We start from the raw sequence: 19,383 nt of genomic DNA, 5'->3' as shown, positions 1-19,383 counted from the left end.
CTTTTCGGAGTAAAGGAGTGGGAAGAACTGTCAACATAGCTTCATGAATGGGAGACATTACATCTCTCTCCACATCCCTTTCCCTTTCTATTATTTCTTGCCTTCTTCATTTCCTCCTTTTCTTTTTGCCCTTCTGCCACCTCAGTAGGCTCTCCCCAGAATTCTGCCTGCCCCTGGATTATCCCCTACTTGTTTTCTCTTTTGAATTAAGGCTTCAGGTTGTTTTTAGTGTTTACTCTTCCAGATATGAAAAGTTGTTTTATCCAATCAAGGGTCTACCTGTAAACTATTTGTATTCATAAATATGGAGTGCTTGTATGAATAATAAAGGTGTTAGGGCCAATATGTAAATATATGCAATATTGGAAACTTTCTTTTCATAGGAAGAGAGGGACTGTGCACATTCTTTAATAAAGTCCTACCACACACTGGACATCCTGGAAGTGTCAGTGAGTACACTCTTTTCACCCCAGGCAGTATTACCCTCGGCATTATGACCACCAAAGTGGTAAATCTCAGTTTAATTTACTACTCTCAACTTTGAAGTTCCTCCCCCACATGAAACTACCAGCTTGGATGGGTCAATATTTTGCGTTCCAAGAGAAAACAGATACAGTTCTATGTAGAGATTACATGCTAATGTGAGTTTCTTTCCGCATCTTTCTATAGTAAAGGTACTTTATTTTTTCCTGTGCTTTATCTGATTTTTATTGGCTCAACAGAATTCTATGGTGATTTTTTTCCCTTTTATGGTTGGTAAACAACTTCACTGCCATCCTGCAACTCTTTCACATTAGAACATGATAGAAAGTCATCTTCTTCCACAGAAGAGTTTCCCCATTTCCACCTTGCTTTGATTCTTTTTCCTTTCTAATGTCTTTCAACATCTCTCTTTAGAGGTAATTCTTTTTTTTTTTTTAATTTTTATTGAAGGAATAGTGTGTTTTTGCAGGACCTATCAGCTCCAAGTCAAATCGTTGTTTTCAATCTAGTTGTGGAGGGTGCAGCTCACTGGCCCCTGTAGGAATCCAACTGACAATGTTGGTGTTAAGAGCACTGCACTCTAACCAACTGAGCCAATTGGACTTCTCTAGAGATAATTCTTAATCTCACAACTCTCTCCCTTTTCACTTTTTACATTTCATTTCTGAGCACTCATTGTTCTCACATCTGAAAACTATCATTGTCCATGTTACTCCTTTGTCAACTACCATGTGGAATGTTTTAATATGAGTTAAGAATTGGGGGTTATTTTCTTTTAAGAGTTTTGTGGGAGCCTGGCACAATACCTGGTAAATAGTAAATGTTCAATAAATGACTACCAATCAAACAATATAATTTAAATTTTTGCTTACAAAAATCAAAGTTCAAAGACATGAAAATTGATCAAATTGACATGGATTAAATATCAGATTAATTCTAATTAATTTCTATTCTTTTTCGCAGCAAATTAGACATGTAAACGAATTCTGTAGCAGAAATTTTGTCTTAGTCTTTTTATCACTACCATCAGCATTAGAGCATTTTTAGGGTGATGAATCATATCATTCATCATTTTTAGGAGGATGATTAGGGTTCATAAGATATTGGACAAATTTATATATAGCTTGGGGAATGTGTGTGGTGAGGAAGACAGAGAGAAAATGTATGTGTGTGTGGTGTGTGTGTATGTGTGTGTGGTGGGGGGGAAATATATGTGACAGAAGTTTCCAGCTTACAGTTGTTAGAACCAAAGTTCATTTCACTTGCTAAAGATTATGATCTGCAATCCTCACAATTATTTTACACTTGAAAAAAATTTTACTATTCACAATAAACAGTGAAACAAATACAGTGCATCACAATATACTATGGACGGGTGGCCGATTAGCTCAGTTGGTTAGAGCGTGGTGCTCTTAACAAGGTTGCCGGTTCAGTCCCCACGTACACCACTGTGAGCTGCGCCCTCCACAACAAGATTGAAACAACTACTTGACTTGGAGCTGATGGGTCCTGGAAAAACACTTAAAGTAAATTAAAAAGTTTAAAAAAAGAAAAAGGATTAATTATATATATATGTGTGTGTGTGTGTGTGTGTGTGTGTGTGTGTGTGTGTGTGTGTGTGTGTATATATATATATATAATGGACAAAATTGTTTTTTTCATTTTTGTAGTTAGAGAAAAAAGAGCTTGAGGAGTTAAAAATGCTAGTCAACTCAAAAACAACAACAAAAACGTATTAACACAATCAGACTTTGATTAAAGTCATAGACCAAACAAATCATAGTTATTTTTATTTCTGCTAATTGTTGACCAATAAGCCTCAATATTTTTTATTAATTTCTTGGTAGCAAAATATTCCTTAGGTCACTTAGCCCATCCACTCCCACTTTCCATCTGCTATCATAAACAATAAACACTATATATAAATAAATAAATATTATCAGAAACAATGGGAAGAGTGGCATTGCCTTTGATAAGACCACTACAAAGCACTTAATAATTTTTATATATCAGAAAAAAATGTTTTGCCTTATTATGCTAAAAAATGAGCAAGTACGTATGTGAGCAAACAAGTAAATGTATAGACAGGAGTGATGGGGAGTTACAATGAAGTGGGTTTTGCAATGCTGTAGGGATTTCAAAAAACCTCTACTGGAGAATCTCTGGTCCTGGCCTTGCTGTTTCTTAGAATCCAGGGAGGGTTAGATTTCTAGGGATTCAAAACAATCAAGGGGAGAATTGGGAACTTATAAAATGTGATAGACAAATTATCTTTGATCAGTTTAGGGACTATAATTGTCATTTAAAAAAATTATCTACACACCCATAAAACTATGAGCCAATAGTATTTTCACTACACTTTTAATGTACTTTTACCATTATATTTTGACTTTTTTTATGTATAAACTTTTTAAAATATAGTTATAGAATGATGAAGAAGACAATTTACTGAGTACTTTCTATGAGTCAGGCACTGTACTAAGTGCTTTTCACATATTATCTCAGTCAGTTTTCACAACAATCCTATAAAGTAGATACTATTCTTTTCTTATTTGACTGATGAGAAAACTGGTGCTCAGAAGTAACTGGCCTTAAGCTGCCTGGTTAATGAGTAGCAGAGTCAGGCCTAGCCTAGGACTGAAATCATGCACAATCTGGCAAGAGGTTTGTTCTCCCAACCACTAAACAAACTGCCACTGAGAAAGAATTGCTAGTCTTCTGTATCGTTTTTTGTTGATATCATGACAACATGCCCTTCATCAAATAAAAGGAAAATATATTAAAAGCGGTATGCAAGGGGTGGACGGGTGGCTCAGTTGGTTGGAATTCATCCTCTCAACCACAAGGTTGCTGGTTTGACTCCTGTACTCCCGCAAGGGATGGTGGGCTGTGCCCCCTGCAACTAACAATGGCAACTGGTCCTGGAGCTGAGCTGCGCCCTCCACAACTAAGATTGAGAGGACAACAACTGGACTCGAAAAAGTCCCGGAAGTACACACTGTTCCCCAATAAAGTCCTGTTCCCCTTCCCAATAAAACCTTAAAAAAAAAAAGTGGTATGAAAATAATATCGACTAGTTAGTTTACGAGATGAATAGTGTTTGGGAAAATGATGATTATAGCGATTGAGCCAAAAGTAAAGTACTCTTTCACATGTGTTTCAAGGCATATTTTTTAGACTAAAACAATAGACAGAACTTTTTAAGATATTTTTAAATGTGACATTTTTAGAAATGATAGGAAAAGGAGCAAATTCTTACTGATATTAAAGAAAAGATACACACACACAATTATCAGTTGGTATATGGTCAGGTGATTTTTCCCTTGGTCTTGTATGTTATGACCTGCTTTCTCTTTTATTGACTCTTCCACCCCCCATTGTCCCTTTTTGAGGCTTAGAAGTATTCTTAAAATTATATTTTTAAAATCAGAATTAGATTTATTAAACATGAGATAAAAATATCTTTTTTGGTTGCTTATTTTCTATAAACGTCTTTCTCTGCCTCAATGTTTATCTCATATTTCTTCTGTCTCAAATCTTTGTTTTTTGGGGTTTTTTGCATAGCACCACTAAATCCTATCCTTTCTCTACTTCAAATCTGTGCTTAAGATTCACTGCCTGGAACCTGGGGTAAAAAATGTCATTTGAACTCTAGATCTCAGCTTAGACAGTCCTATTCTAGAAAAGGAACCCCTCACATCTTGGCATTGGATCGGTGAAAGTGCCGCCTGCTGTGTGCTTCCATAGCCATATCAAAGCACATAACACACTTTCACGAACTTAATACTTTTGAAGATTATAGGCCAGTTATTTTGTAGAATGTCAATTTATTTGTGTGTGTGTGATATTTTCATGTGATTAGATTCAGATTACATATCTTCTATGATATTCAGGAACATCACAGACGTGACACTGTGTTCTTAGACACACAATGTCCAGTTATATAATATTTGGAGATGTTACATTAATTATTTGATTAAGGTGTTTTCTGCTGGCTTCTCTGTTGAACTGTTACACTTTTCCCCATTGTAATTAGTATTTCACGAGCAGCTTTATGGTGAGGAACTGAAGCGTCCTGCCAAAAGCCATGTGAGTGAGCTTGGAAGTGGATTCTTTAGCTCTTCAAATGATTGCAGCCCTGGCTGACAGCTTGACTGCAACCTAAACTGCTCCCAGATTTCTGACCCTTAAAACTGTATGAGAAAACAAATGTTTATTGTTTTAAGATGCTAAGTTTTGGGGTAATTTGTTACATTGCAATAGATAACTAATGCACTATATATCTATTTCCTACCTTTCACAAGATTTTGTCACTGTTCATCTGCTACAGTCTCTCCCTTTCTTCTTTGCACTTTGGGGTTTATTCTTTCCCCCCTTTTACTTCCATATTAATAGCATTTTTTGGTAAAATACAGATAAACAAACGTATTTAATTCACTTTTTTTTTTTTAACCACAAGTCCAAGGAAGTGAATCTTAAGCACAGATTTGAAGTAGGGAAAAGCTAGAACTTAGTGGTGCTGTGTTAAAAAAACATTTGAGACAGATGAAATATAAGATAAACACTAAGAGGCAGAGAAAGACATTTACAGAAAATAAGCAACTGAAAAAGATATTTTTATTTCATATTTAATACATCTATTTCTGATGTTAAAAGTATAATTATAAAAATACCTGTTTTGGTCTCCACAGCACCACTCTCCTTCTGGAAACAAAACTGTCCTCCTTTCAGAGGAACTGCTCTTCTCTTTATTCAAACTATATTGTTCTAGTGGAGACTGCCAATTACAGAAATGACCTCTTTGTTTACAAGAAGAGGCATATGACCTGTGCTGGCTTTTCACTCCCTTCCTGGGAATTTTCAAATGGGAATTAAAGTGAAGAGATGAGATGTCAAAAGTTGGTTCTTCTGGGAAGAAGGTTGCATTCTCTAGTAAGACAGAAAGCTGACTCAGAAAGAAGCACTGATGAGAGTGAATGGAAAGAGAATCCTGGCAGCGTCCCTATTCCTGTGATTGAATTAAACCCATACCCTTCCTGATATTTTGCTACTCAGGTCAGTATAGTCCTATTTTCCTCAAAGTAGTCTTTAGATTGGATTTCTGTTACTTGCAAAACAAAGGAGTTCTGCTTCAAAAGTGTCCCTATGCAGGTCTAAGATGGTGGCATGGGAGGATGCTGAGTTCACCCCCTCCCAAGAACATATCAAATGTACAGGTATGTTAGAGCAATTCTCCTGAGAGACAACTGAGAGCTAATTGAATAGCTTCTGCACAACAAACAGAGAGATACCTCATAGAGACGGTTGGGCAAGCATGAGAGCTCTCCGGAAACTGAAGGAACTATTCAGGACCCAAAGGAACTGGTGAACACCATTGTCTATGTTTTCCCTGAACTTGGATTATGGACAGGACCTCTGTCTAGGTTCTCTGGCCAACCTTCAGGGCTGCTGTAACATGTCCCCAGTCATTCCTCCCAGAATTAGATCCAGCAGGAGGACGAAGGATTCATAGTGCATGTACATGGGGCCCCTGCACGCAAGATATTGATCCAGTGGTAGGCAGGACACTGCTGCATGCATGCACTGGGCTGCATGAGCATGTGGGGCTCCCCTGCCTGGAGAAAGTGAGGGGAACTAGCCAAAATGCTGTGATTCCATATGCAGGCCTGCCTAGTTCAGGAGAGAGGTGTGGAGCTGGTAGGTCGCTGCCATGTTTGCACACCAGGCAGCCCCACACACACTGGGCAACCCCACCTGAAGCAGAAGGCAAGGAAGCATGCACATGCCAGGCTGCCCTACCTGGAACCCATTCCTGGCTAGGCAGCCACACCAGGCACTGCAGGCAACTGCCCCAATTACAAAACCAATCAGCACATAGTTCTACACAGAAGCCACATTTTCAAGATGGGGAGAGATAGCTATTTATCTAACTTGTAGGAACACGCACAGAACGAAAGTCAAACAAATGGGGAGACAAAAGAATATGCCCTAAACGAAGGAACACAAATGGAGGAAAACCCTCTGAAACGGAAGACAAAGTAATTTGCCTGATAAAAATTTAAAGCAATGGTCTAAGGATACTCAATAACTAGAGAATAGAATAGAGGAAGCCAGAGAGCACTTGAACAAAGAGTTATAAACTGTAATAAAGAACCAATTAGAAATGAACAATACAACTATTGAAATGAAGAATACATTAGAAGGAATTGACAGCAGATTAGTTAATACAGAAGAACAGATTCATGACCTGGAAGACAAAATAGTGGCAATCACCCAATCAGAAAGCAGTTATCAAAAACGTTCCAACAAGCAAAAGCCCAGAACCAGAGAATTCACAGGTGAATTCCATGAAACATTTAAAGAATACTACCTATCCTTCTTAAACTATTTCCAAAAACATTGAAGAGGAGGGAACAGCTCCCAAACTCATTACACAAGACCAGCATTACCATGATACCAAAACGAGACAAAGACACACACACACACACACACACCACACAACAGAAGAGAGAGAGAGAGAGAGAGAGAAGAGAGAGGGGGAGAGAAGGAGAGAGACGAGGAGAGAGAGAGAGAGAGGATTACTGGCCAATATCCCTGATGAACATAGATGCAATAATTCTCAATAAAATACTAGCAAACAGAACTCAACAATATAAGACATTGAAGAAAGAAATTGAAGAGGACACAAATAAATGGAAAGATATACTTGGCTCATGGTTTGGAAGGATTAATATCATTAAAATGACCCTACTACCCAAAGCAATGTATAGATTCAACGCAATCCCTATCAAAATACCAATGGAATTCTCAGAACTAGAACAAATAATCCTAAAATTTATATGGATTCACAAAAGAACATGAATAGCCAAACCAATTTTGAGAAAGAAGAACAAAGCTGGAAGTAACATGCTTTTACAAAAACGGATACATATATCAACGGAGCAAAATAAAGAGTCTAGAAATAAACCCTTGTGTATATGGTCAATTTATCTGTGATAAAGTAGGCAAGAATATACAATAGAGAAACGACAATCTATTCAACACCTGGTGTTGGGGAAACTGGACAGATACATGCAAAAAAATAATAATAATAATTGAACCTGGGCCACTCTCTTACACCATATGCAAAAATAAACTCAAAATGGATTAAAGACTTAAATGTAAGACCTGATATCATAAAACTCCTAGAAGAGAAAGTAAACTACTTAACACCAGTCTTAGTTATATCTTTTTGGCTATGTCCCCTTGAGCAAGGGAAACAAAAACAAAAATAAACAAATAGGACTTCATCAAACTAAAAAGCTTCTGTACAGCAAAGGAAACTGTCAACAAAACAGAAAGAGAATTTTGTGAATAGGAGAATATATTTGCAAATGATACATTCAATAAAAGGTTGATATCCAAAATGTGTAAGGAACTCATACAACTCAATAACAATAAAAAACAAAACAAAATCCAATCAAAAAATGGGCAGAGGACATGAATAGATACTTCTCTAAAGAAGATATACAGATGGCCAACAGACATATGAAAAGATGCTCAACAGCACTAGTCATCAGAGAAATGCAAATAAAACCCATAATATGATACCACCTTACACCAGTCAGAATGGCTACTATCAAAAAGTCAGCAACTAACATGTGTTGATGAGGATGTGGAGAAAAGGGAACTCTAGTGCACTGTTGGTGGAACTGCCAATTGGTGTAGCCACTATGGAAAAAAGTATGGAGATTCCTTATACTAAAAATAGATCTATCATATGACCCAGCAATGCCATTCTAGGTATTTATTTGAAGAAAACAAAAAACACTAATTTGGAAAGATATATGCACCTCTATGTTGATTGCAGCATTATTTACAATAGCCAAAATATGGAAGCAAGCTAGGTGTCCATCAGTGGATAAATGGATAAAGAAGATGTGGTACATGCATACAACAGTATTCTGTTTACTGTTAATACAACAGAATATTACTCAGCAATAAAAAAGAAGGATATCTTGCCATTTGCTGCAACATGGATGGACCTAAAGGGTATTACACTAAGTGAAATAAGTCATACAGAGAAAGACAAACACTGTATGATTTTACTATATATCTTTTAAAAAAAAGGAACAAACAAAACAAAACAAAACAAAAACAGACTCATAGAAATAAAGATCAAACTAATGGTTGCCAGAGGTGAGGGTTTTGGGGGGATGGGTGAAAAAGTCAATATTGTCACTTGTGATAAGTTGGCACCTAATGATTACTAGAGTTAGTGTGGTGATCACATTTAAGGTATATAAATGTCTAATCATTATATTGTACATCTAAAACTAACATAATATGGTATACCAATTATACTTAAATTTTTAAAAGTCCCTCCCCTACCCCCATAAATAGTCTTCTCCCTTGGGGTGAGCAGACGAAAGTGTAATTGGAACCATGATTTGAGATAACTTTTTGGGATCCCGGAGTCTTCAGTATAAGTCAAAAAATACCTTCTAGTGGCTCTCTGCTAACACTTCCTGGGATGAATTGAGGGGGTGCAGAAGAGTTGCATACACAAATCCATATACATGCACACACACACACACCTCTGTTAAGCTTTCTTCTTTTTGCCAACACAATATTTATTGAAGATCTATTATACTTCAGGCACTTTCATAATCATCTGTCCTGCATTAGTCCAAGAAACTTGATTTTCCGACTGTTCCTAGTTATAGATGAGATAATACCTAAAAGATGTTAAATATTAGTCTTTACAAAATAGGAAAGTTATGAGCAAAGACTCTCCTTCTGTGCACCTTTCTATACCTTCTCCAGGTTTAACCACCATTTGGATGTCTCGTTTGCTTTCATAATAAAAGTTTATCCCAAGAAACTTGAAATAAGATTTCAAATGCAAATGCTATTTTAGTATTACTACTTGAATGACTTGTTTCTAAAAATATTTTGAGAAAGATTATAAAACATGAACAAAAAATCCAAATCAAACTATATAATTAAATAGCGTAAATTGCCTTGAAATCCTAGCTTTATTCACATGTTTGTGTCCTCCAAAGAAGCAGACTGAAACAAGTCAGCCCAAATCTATATAAACAGACTTAAGTTCGGGGGAGCTGCAGTGTTAAAGGCATTAATTCCACCTTTGATTGTTACTTTGAAACTTGGACAAGTAGTATTTGTCCAGTAATTTCTCATGTGTTTTTTTCTCCCTTGGTCTTCCTCAGGGAAAATGGTTACAACAGCTTAGAGATCCCTTCTGAAGAAATTTCCACACTGGCAAAGGCACCAACTTTTAACTTTCACAGTGGGTGGTCTGACACAGAAATTCCCCTGTGGCTGAGAATCTGGAGCCTGGCTGGGCCTCCCTTTAGCTGCAGTATTTAAACATTTTTATATGTAATTTAAGATGTGAACTGTTAGAATTAAAAATAGGTAATTAGGGTTTTTTCCATTAGAAAATTGTAAGGAATTTCCAGCATATTCTGTAGAGTTAAGACTATAAGTCTATGTCAAAAAATTAAATTTCTTCTTGTTCACTTAAAAAAATGTAATATCTTGATTTCTTACTTTGCTCTTCCATTTTTATCCTATCTTCTACACTCTTCCAAAATTTTTTCTTAAATGTTGTTTAAATATGTATTTAAAATGTAAGTCATAGTATGTTTTTGTTTTCCAGATCATTTATTTAATAAAAAGTTATTGAATACTATTGCAAGACTCTGTGCTAGGAACAATAGAGAATAACAATAATTTCCTAAAATAAGTCTTTTATACTCAATACCTCATTTTAATTATTACAACAAATCAATGAAATAGGCACTACTTTCACATTTTACAGATGAGGAAACTGAGGTGCCAAGAGATTAATTAATTTGCCCAAGACCATCTAACTAGAAAATGGTAAAACCAAAATTTCAATCTGGGATTGTTTGACATCCAAAGGATTTTCTCTTAAACACATGATGCTGTGTTCCCACTTACCACCCCAAAACCAAGGCACAATACTTACCCAACTCATTTCATGATGGTTCTAACTCAGAAACCACCACCTCTAAGTAAAGGAGATGTGTTAACTACTACACATGGAATGATACAACCGATGTTCTCAGGAAGCTTAAAATACACAAGAAAAGATAAATCATGTAGGCATATAACTGAAACCTAAGTTAGAATGTAGTGAGTACCTTAGGAGTGGTAAAAGTATCTTGGACTTTCAGAAAAGAGAGAATACTTCTGATGGAAGGATCAAGATGCCATGTTTGAGATTCCTTTTGATTTTGGCTTTGAAAGATGGACAGAGTTTAATAGAAGTGGAGGGAGAACATTTCAGGCAGAGGAAAAAATACAATAAAGACTTAATGGCAGATGTGGAGTGAGTTTGGTGAACTGAGAAAGAAGCAGTGGAAGATAAGGGTAGAAAGCTAAATTATGGCTAGAATGTGACAGCCATTGAACTAGACTGAGAAGTTTGGAGTTCACTGTATAAACACTGAGAGGATAAAAATAAGATTTTGAGCAGTGTAATGAATGAATAGATGCTGTGCTTTAGCAAGTTAATGTGGCAAGGATATGTAACCAACTGCAACAAGAAGTAAAATAAAAGGTTTAAACTGGGTATAGTAGAGAGAAAAGAGGAGACAGAGGTGAGAATGATAGCTAAAAGACTATATTGGGTGAGAGGATTTAGGGAAAGAAAATATTCAGATAAACTTCAAGTTTTTGAGTTTATGTGACTGACTGATGAGGCTATTAACAGAAATAGGGAAATACTATTCATTTGAAGACTTTCTTCGGTTGATGAACAAGAAAAGGAATCATGGCAAAGCAGGTAGTACGAAATATAATTTTGGAATTCCAACATCAGGAAGTCCAGATTTTCCTGGTAGAGAATTCACCAACTGACATGTTCAACCAAGACCGATCTTATTATGGTTTGTAAGGCAGCCAAAAGCTTGCTCCCAATTTTTCATTTATTTGTCAACTAGGTAACCAATAATCCACACCATCAGATGCCCTAATATGGATTCAGGCATTGACACCAAAAGGTCCCTAAATATTATTAGATTGTTCAATGTCTTCCTAATTAAAATGAATCAGATTTTGATTAGAGGGAGATTGAAAAAGATTCCCATCTTGGAACACTGAGGGAAGACTTCAGTAGGGTGCCAGTACAAGCAAGAGGAATTGGGTACCAAGAAACCTGGGGGAGGGGCATTCATAATTTGTCAATAAATTATTAACCTATTCACCAATTTAAAAATATTTGTTAAGGATCTGCTGAGCATAGTGCATCTTGCTAAGTCCAATGGGAGAAAACAACAACGACAAAAACATTGTTTCTATTCTTAAGGAATTTAGTAGGCAAAAGATAAGGAATTTATCCTACTTTATAATTTTGCCAAAGACTAGTATTTTGTGTACAGCCATAGCAATTAAGTTATATATTTCAGGTTTCCAAATTAGAATATTTTAAATATTGTAATATTCAGTACTCACTTATTGAGGATTTTGTCTGTCTAATCAATCTTTCAAAGCACATTAAAGTTCCTGATGGATACCTGCTTAGCGTACTATAAGTGCTTAGTACGCTAACTGTACTGTAACGCGTACTGTAACTGCTTAGTGATAACTGCTTAGCGTACTATATAGCATACTATATTATTATAGTATGTATGAGAGAAGGGGACTCCTATTTATATTTGATAGAAAATGGACTTAATGTGTGTGCCATTTCTATAATGGTGCAGGTGAGGATATTTTCTATAATGGTGCAGGTATTGTTTTTGTCAACTTTAAACGTATAAATAGACCTAGAGACACAAATGTTTAGCAACTTTTATCAATGAATTGAATTCTTGAAATCCATAGCTTAGTATAGTTATCAATAATTCAAAGATGGCGAGTGTTGTTAATATGAAAGAATTAAAATTACAAAAGATCTGAATGGATTGAAATACAGATTTGAAACTACAATTGAAATTTAATGATAAATATGGGGAATTTTTAGGTTTTAAAAAAATTAATAAATACCAAAAGGGATGAAGCTGGCTTAATAAACTTCCTAAAATGATATTATCAGGGATTTTAGTGGATGTAGTAGCCAGCCTTCAGGATGCCCCCAATAATTCCAAGTTCCTATGATCTTCATCTTCTTGCTATCTCCTCCCACAGTGACTAAGGTTGACCTATGTAGCTAATAGGATATTGTGGAAATGATCTTGTATGACTTCCAGGACTAGGGCATAAATGATACAGCAGCTTCTACCTTGCTTTCTTTTGGATCACTATCTCTAAAGGAATTCAGACAGCCCTAGGAAGAGATCCATGTGGTAAGGACCTGTAGCTGCCGGCCAACAGCCTACATGAGCTATCCAGCCATGTGAAGGAGCATCTCCAAGCTACAGCTCAAAACTTTCAGATGACTACAACCACAGTCACTGTCTTGAATCCACCTCCTGAATGATCCTGAACCAGACCACTTAGCTAAGCTCCTCCCAAATTCCTGACTCACAGAAACTGAAAGAGTTAATGTTTATTGTTTTGAGAAACTACCTTTTGCAGTAATTTGCTACACATTAAGAGGTAATATATCTAGAAGTGGGTTGCTGCCATAACAAATCTTAACAATGTGGGAGAGGCACTGGAATTAGTCAGTGGCAGAAACTAAAGTACATGGAAAAGAGTGTTAGTGGAAGTTGAAAACATCTTGCAAACACTGTTATTGTAAGCCTGATGGCATGTGAAGAGGCCGTGCATGAAGAAAATATTACTGGAAATTGGAGGAAAAGAGGATGGTTTGAATATAGTGGTAGAAAGTTGAGCAATACTTCACCTGCAGTGATGTGGAAACTAGAAAATGTATCTAATAAAATGGATGATCTAGTTAAGAGATTTTCAGCCAGAGTGTTGAAGGTATTGCTCAGTTTCTTCTTGCTATTTACCGCGAAATGTGAAAAGGAGGAAGATAAGCTAAAGGACGAATTATTAAACTTGTGAGTCTTGAAAGTTGCCAGCCTCTCAAGATGGAAAATAATGCTAAAATAAAGAAGTAGCTTCTGTGCAAAGATCAAATCCAGGCACTGCTAGGTAATCATAGTATAAAAATGAAGTTCAGGGAATGGTTGTAACTCTTTTGCTAAAACCTTAGAAAGATTTAATATTGTGACTCAGAGAGTCATTCAGTCAGACGCTAGAGCTTCAAGGAATCTTGAGGTAGTATCCCTCAGTAATCTTAGCAGAAACCCTAAGTAGCGAAGGACTTATCTCAAACAGATTTGTAGGTGTGGCTTTTTTGTAATGTAGTAAACCCCAATAAGATTCACAGGAGACCCACAAAATTTTTAAGAGTATTTAATTATTAGAAACATCAGCGAATTGGACTGAAAGGAACAGAGATGGAACAAAAGGAAAAGTGGTCTTTGGACTTGAACCCTTCTACAGGTAGGAACCAGACTGAGAAAACTACACAGTTGCAAACCTAGGCTACCTTACAGGGAAAAATACGAGTTGACTCAGAAGGCAGAACCAAGAGCCTAAACGTAAGAGTCAAGAGTCACAGAAAATCATTCCCAGGAAGCAATAGGAATAAGTTCTAGTGAAAGCCCATCCAATATTCGTCATGTCATGTTATGAGGATACTCAAGTAGCCCTCAGCACAGGTCAGTGTGGTAAGGAACTGAGCCAGCATGAACCTCATGGCCATATAAGTGATCTATCTTCGAAGCAGATCTTCCTGCCCAGCCAGGCTTTTAGAGGATTGTAGCCCAAGCTGAGATTTTAACTGTAACTTCATGAGAGACACTGAACCAAAACCACCTAACTAAGCCGCTCCCAAATTCTTGAACCACAGAAATTGTGTAACACAATAAATGTTTGCTGCTTTCAGCTACTAAGTTTGGGGGAAACTTTTTATGCAGCAGCAGATAACTAATACAATGAATTACAACCGCAATATGAGGCAATAGGATAAAATGACTACTAAAAAATGTTATGGGCTTTTTGACTGCATCATTTCAATAAAGATTCTATATTAACTACAGTAATAATCCATTTGTAGATTTGTATCAATTTAAGATATTGTATATAGTTTGAATCATATACTTTGAAAGATATTAGCAAAGACATTGAGAGCACTAAAGGACTATCAGGATAGTGAAGACTTAACAAAATGTAACATAAAGAGTGCATGAGAACTGGTGATATTTAACCTTGACTACTCCAGAGCTAGGGGTGACATGGCATCTATACATGTGTTTAAAGAAGTAGCACAAGAAAAATGTAATAGAATATCCTGTATATCTTGTGTTCCTTCAAAGGGGAGAAAAAGAAAATGGTTAATAAAAGTTACTAGAATAATTTATCAGATTTAATGTCAACTTGTATATTACAAAGAACAAAAAAGGTAAGCATAAAAACTAACCCTGTTTGAAGATTTAGTTTTCCTATTATAGCATAAACTAAGTAAAACATTGCCAGAATGTCTTTTAATATGGAGTACAATTTTTTTTATTGCTATGTAATGGGAGCTAACCTCATATAATTTTAAAAGAAAATAAAAATTTAAATGTAGAATGAATGAATTTCTATTTTCTCAACTGTCTCTATAAGTTACATACCAATATCAAAATATCTAATTGTTATTGGTATTTAGAATATTTATGAAAGTTTAATATTCTTTTTCTTGAAGTCATAGTTTAAAGTGAGTTTTCACAGCGTTTGCTTCAAGCAAATTAATCCATACATAACTTGTGTAATCTTTAGCCCTTTCAATTATGGTTTTTCCTTTGTCGCTCTCATATTTACACTTTAATTCATAGAATAACATTTGAAATGGTACTAACCATGCAACAAAGGATATGCAGCTTCATATTTTAGAATATAATTTCATAGAACTTGAATGTATTATATTTTATAAAAGCCTGTGGTTAATTCAGCACATTATAACACTATAGTAATATATACTATTTTAGATGGTGTAGTAGGAAAGAAGAGAGATTCAGTGTGGAATACACTGATCATTACCAGGGATTCAGAGGTCACCTATCCTCTTTCTTCATTCTTAAGTGAAAACAAGATCAAAACTATCACTTCAATGGCACAAATACTCAGATTGCATTCATTTGAAAAGTGTTTTAGGGAAAATAATTTGGAGAACTCAGTTTGGAGAACTGGCCCATCAACATACAAATAAATAGTAGTAAATACTTGACTTAGAGCTACCAGAATTGATCATTTATATTCTAAGCATGTCTCATATATTGGAAGACTAAAACTTTTCTTTAAACTCTGAGCTCCTATGATTGTTTCCTATTGATTAAAAAAGAGTAGAAATGTCCCTCTTTTCAGTAAAGAATTTGAGAAAGCTTTTTACATACATAATATTTTAAAAGATAATTGTAATTAAATTATTAGGGAAAATTTTATTTAAAAAAGATCATTAAATTGTGAGCTAAAATGGATCTTATTTATCTTTACATCCTTAGATCCTAACAGTATTTAGCATCAGATAGAAATCCACTAAATATGTATTGAATGAATTATATCATAAATAAAATTAAGCTGTCATTTAAAATGTAGCATCTTTGGTATTATTAAATTTGGGGTTAATTCAATGATAATAACTCGAAGTTTAATTTGTTTTCAAGGGCCAAATCTGTATCATTAAACATTAACATTAAACAAGTGATCAAAACTTAATACAATTAGGCATACTTGTATAAATACTATTTATTAAGTTCATATTGATTTATGCTGAAAAATATTTTTTCTGGCTAAGCTACTATTAAATATATCAAATAGGATGTAAATCTAAATGAATTGTTGAGGTTACATCACGAACAGCTGAAAATCAGAAATGTAGAGCAGAAATGTGAATAGGCCTGAACATCTGTCACTTATGTTACTGACTAGAATAAGTATCTTCATTCAATTGAATCTGGAGTTTATTTGCATTTATATCAGACAGTGGGAATCTAGCTATTGTTGCTGTGATTGTTGTTGAACTTTTAATGGATTAGATGTTGTGTCAATTTTAGTAGGCTGTGATTTCTTATCTGAAAGTACAAATGTGTGAAAATTAAAATAAAATGGAAATGCTGGTAGATGTTCAGCTTCAATATTACTACCTTGGACTTATTCTATCCTGTGTTTTCAAGCTCTTTTCTCCTCAGATTCTTTAAAGAAAACCTCTAAACAAATCTTGAAATGACAGTACATCTTCACTGAGATCTTACCCATGAATTCTGCATATCTTTATTCTCAAATTATGTTAATGTCCAGATCCACAGACTTCTAAATATATAGAGCTAAATACAGTAATACTAATGTACTAAAAAGAATTGCTCCCTCTAGTGAATTCACAATATTACTTCACTTTTTGGCACTGCTGCACTACATAATTTGATAAATGATACAAATGATGATGACTATTAGTTTGATGATAGTGGTCTGGCCTACTTTTGTGATATTACATTTTAATATTTTCTATGCTTAAATATAAGGAAGTTTCATGATTGATTAGAGCTGCTAGTCGGATATTTTAGAACACTACATTTTAAAACCCTGCATTGAAAAAGTAATTTATTTCTAAAACTCTTCAGATTACTTTTGAAACCCATTTGGCACCATGCTATTTTGAGGGCTATGGCTATGTTGACTTTAGCAAAGTAAAGTGGGAGGATTAAAGCAATTGTCCTGATAATTAAAAGTGTTATGGGGGGAATAAGTTTATCTGTAAATCTAATTTTAGATATAATGGCTGTCTTTGCTCTGGTTACCATATATCTCAGAAGAATTAGACATTATCAACCTTACTCCACTTTCCTAATCAGAAATGCTGTGTAACTAATGGTAGGTATAAAAATATTTCAAATTCTTCTCAATTTTATTTAAATTTCTATTACCATAACCGAATACTGAGGATGCCAAAAAAATATACACAAATGACTTGTTTTCATCTTTTGTTATTGGTATATACTGAGTATTAAAATTTTAATACAGTTTTTTCCTTTCTTAAAATATATATACATTTTTTTTTTTTGGCACCCTCTTTATAATATAAAATATTGGGGCTGCTGTGAAAGGAAGAGCATTATTTAATTCTCAATTTGTTAATGCAGACCTGGTCTTAAAATAATTCATTTTAAATCATAGGAAGGAGAAATTAAAATTGAGACTTGTATAGGTGATTATATTTATACAACAAAATTTATATTTATTTAAGTATGGCAATAATAACAGGGCAAAAACAAAACGAAATCAATGAGGAGACTCACTCCTCCTTCAAAGCAGGATTCCATTTTCTGTGAAATTTAAAGTATCTGAATAATTATTTCTGTACTCAATCACTTTGCCTGAATAGGCAAAGCTTTTCTACAATGTAATCTTCGTTAACATAGCAGATGGCATGGGTTACCAATTCCATCAAGTTATTGTTTTTCTGTATAAATAATAATAGAGTAACTCCATCTTCCAAGTGCTCAGCAAATATTAATTCATTACTGTGGCACTCCTATGAGGAAGTAGGAAATTTTAATAAATAAAATATAATAAAATATAGTCTAGATTAATTTATTTGAAAGCACCTGTGAAAGACAAGCAGAGAAACTCAAAAAAATTAAATGACTATATTAATTATGCGAAAGAAGGTAATATTGTTTTATGATTCACTCTCGCTTCAAGTAATTTCAGGAGGAACTCATGGGAGTAAGGGGCCTGTCAAGGCTTAAATTTTTTTCTTTCCACTCTCCTTTCTCAAGTGAAAGAACAATTAGTAGTATTCCTATGGAGACGTGACTAAGTCCAGGCAAGGGACAAGCTGGCTGGCACGACCCCCGCCTGCCAGCCTCCCTGGGTCCCTGGGTCCCGCCCGCAACGGGGCGCAACAGCCGCCGCACCCCGCCCTTCTCCGTCCACGTGTCGGGGATCCCGGGTGGGAGCCCAGGTAGGTCCTGTTCGGGGTTCCGGTCACCCCTGTCCCCAGGCTTTCTCTTTCCCCTCCAAGATGGAGTACGCCTTTTACTGAAAAGCCTGAAGCTCGGTCCTCGTCCTCTGGGCCTCTCTGGGCGCATGGCCGGCTCCTGGTTCTGAGGCGGAGCGCCCTCTGACCAGGAGGAGGACCGGCAGGAACACCTAGTTGTCCACACCCTGCGCGGAGGCGGCCGGGGAGATGCTGGGCGGTGGGGGCGATCCGGCCGCGCGGAGGCGCGACCCCAGGGGACCGCTGGGAGCTGCGGAGAAAGCCATCCTCTGAGGCTCCTGAGAGCATGGGAGGGTGTTCAAACACCGGAAAGACGCACGAAGTTTGCAGCCCCACCGTTCCACACCTTCCCAAATGGTGGCGCCAGATTAAAAGTGGAGGGAGGGGAGGATATGTGAAACTCCGTGCGTGGCTTCTCTTGTTCATTGACTTGTATCTTATTCTGAGTCTCCAGTTTGTGTCACAGCTCTCGGCGACTTTCCCCAACTCCCTTGCACTTTCCTTTGTGGAAAGTTAAAAAAAAACTGTCCCTGGATGTTCCTGTAGAAGTTGTGTACTGAGCATTGTTTGCTCCATAGCAGTAGAGCTGTTACTGTAGGAGAACCTTACATCCCAGCAGTACGCGATGAGTTTTATCCACAGGGAACGTCATCAGTGTGTTTGTAACAATAATCGATGAGGAAGAACATTTTATTTATGTTTTCATCTTTAATTTCATAAATGGTTAGAAAACCAGGGTTTGGGAGAGTGTACTAGAGTTCAGAGGAAGGAGAAACACAGGGGCATAAAACAGGAAAATATTTACTTGATCTATTCCCAGCCTTTCTCTTGCACTGTTGGAAAAAGAGACCCCTTTTGAAAAGATGGAATGAAATTTAGATAAACTTACTTTCTCAAGTGAAGGAGGTATTTCTGTTTTTGTCAGAGTATTTCCA

The sequence above is a fragment of the Rhinolophus ferrumequinum genome, chromosome 5 (assembly GCF_004115265.2).
Source record: "Rhinolophus ferrumequinum isolate MPI-CBG mRhiFer1 chromosome 5, mRhiFer1_v1.p, whole genome shotgun sequence".
NCBI lineage: Eukaryota > Metazoa > Chordata > Mammalia > Chiroptera > Rhinolophidae > Rhinolophus > Rhinolophus ferrumequinum.
Note: the sequence above shows the minus strand (reverse complement) of the source record.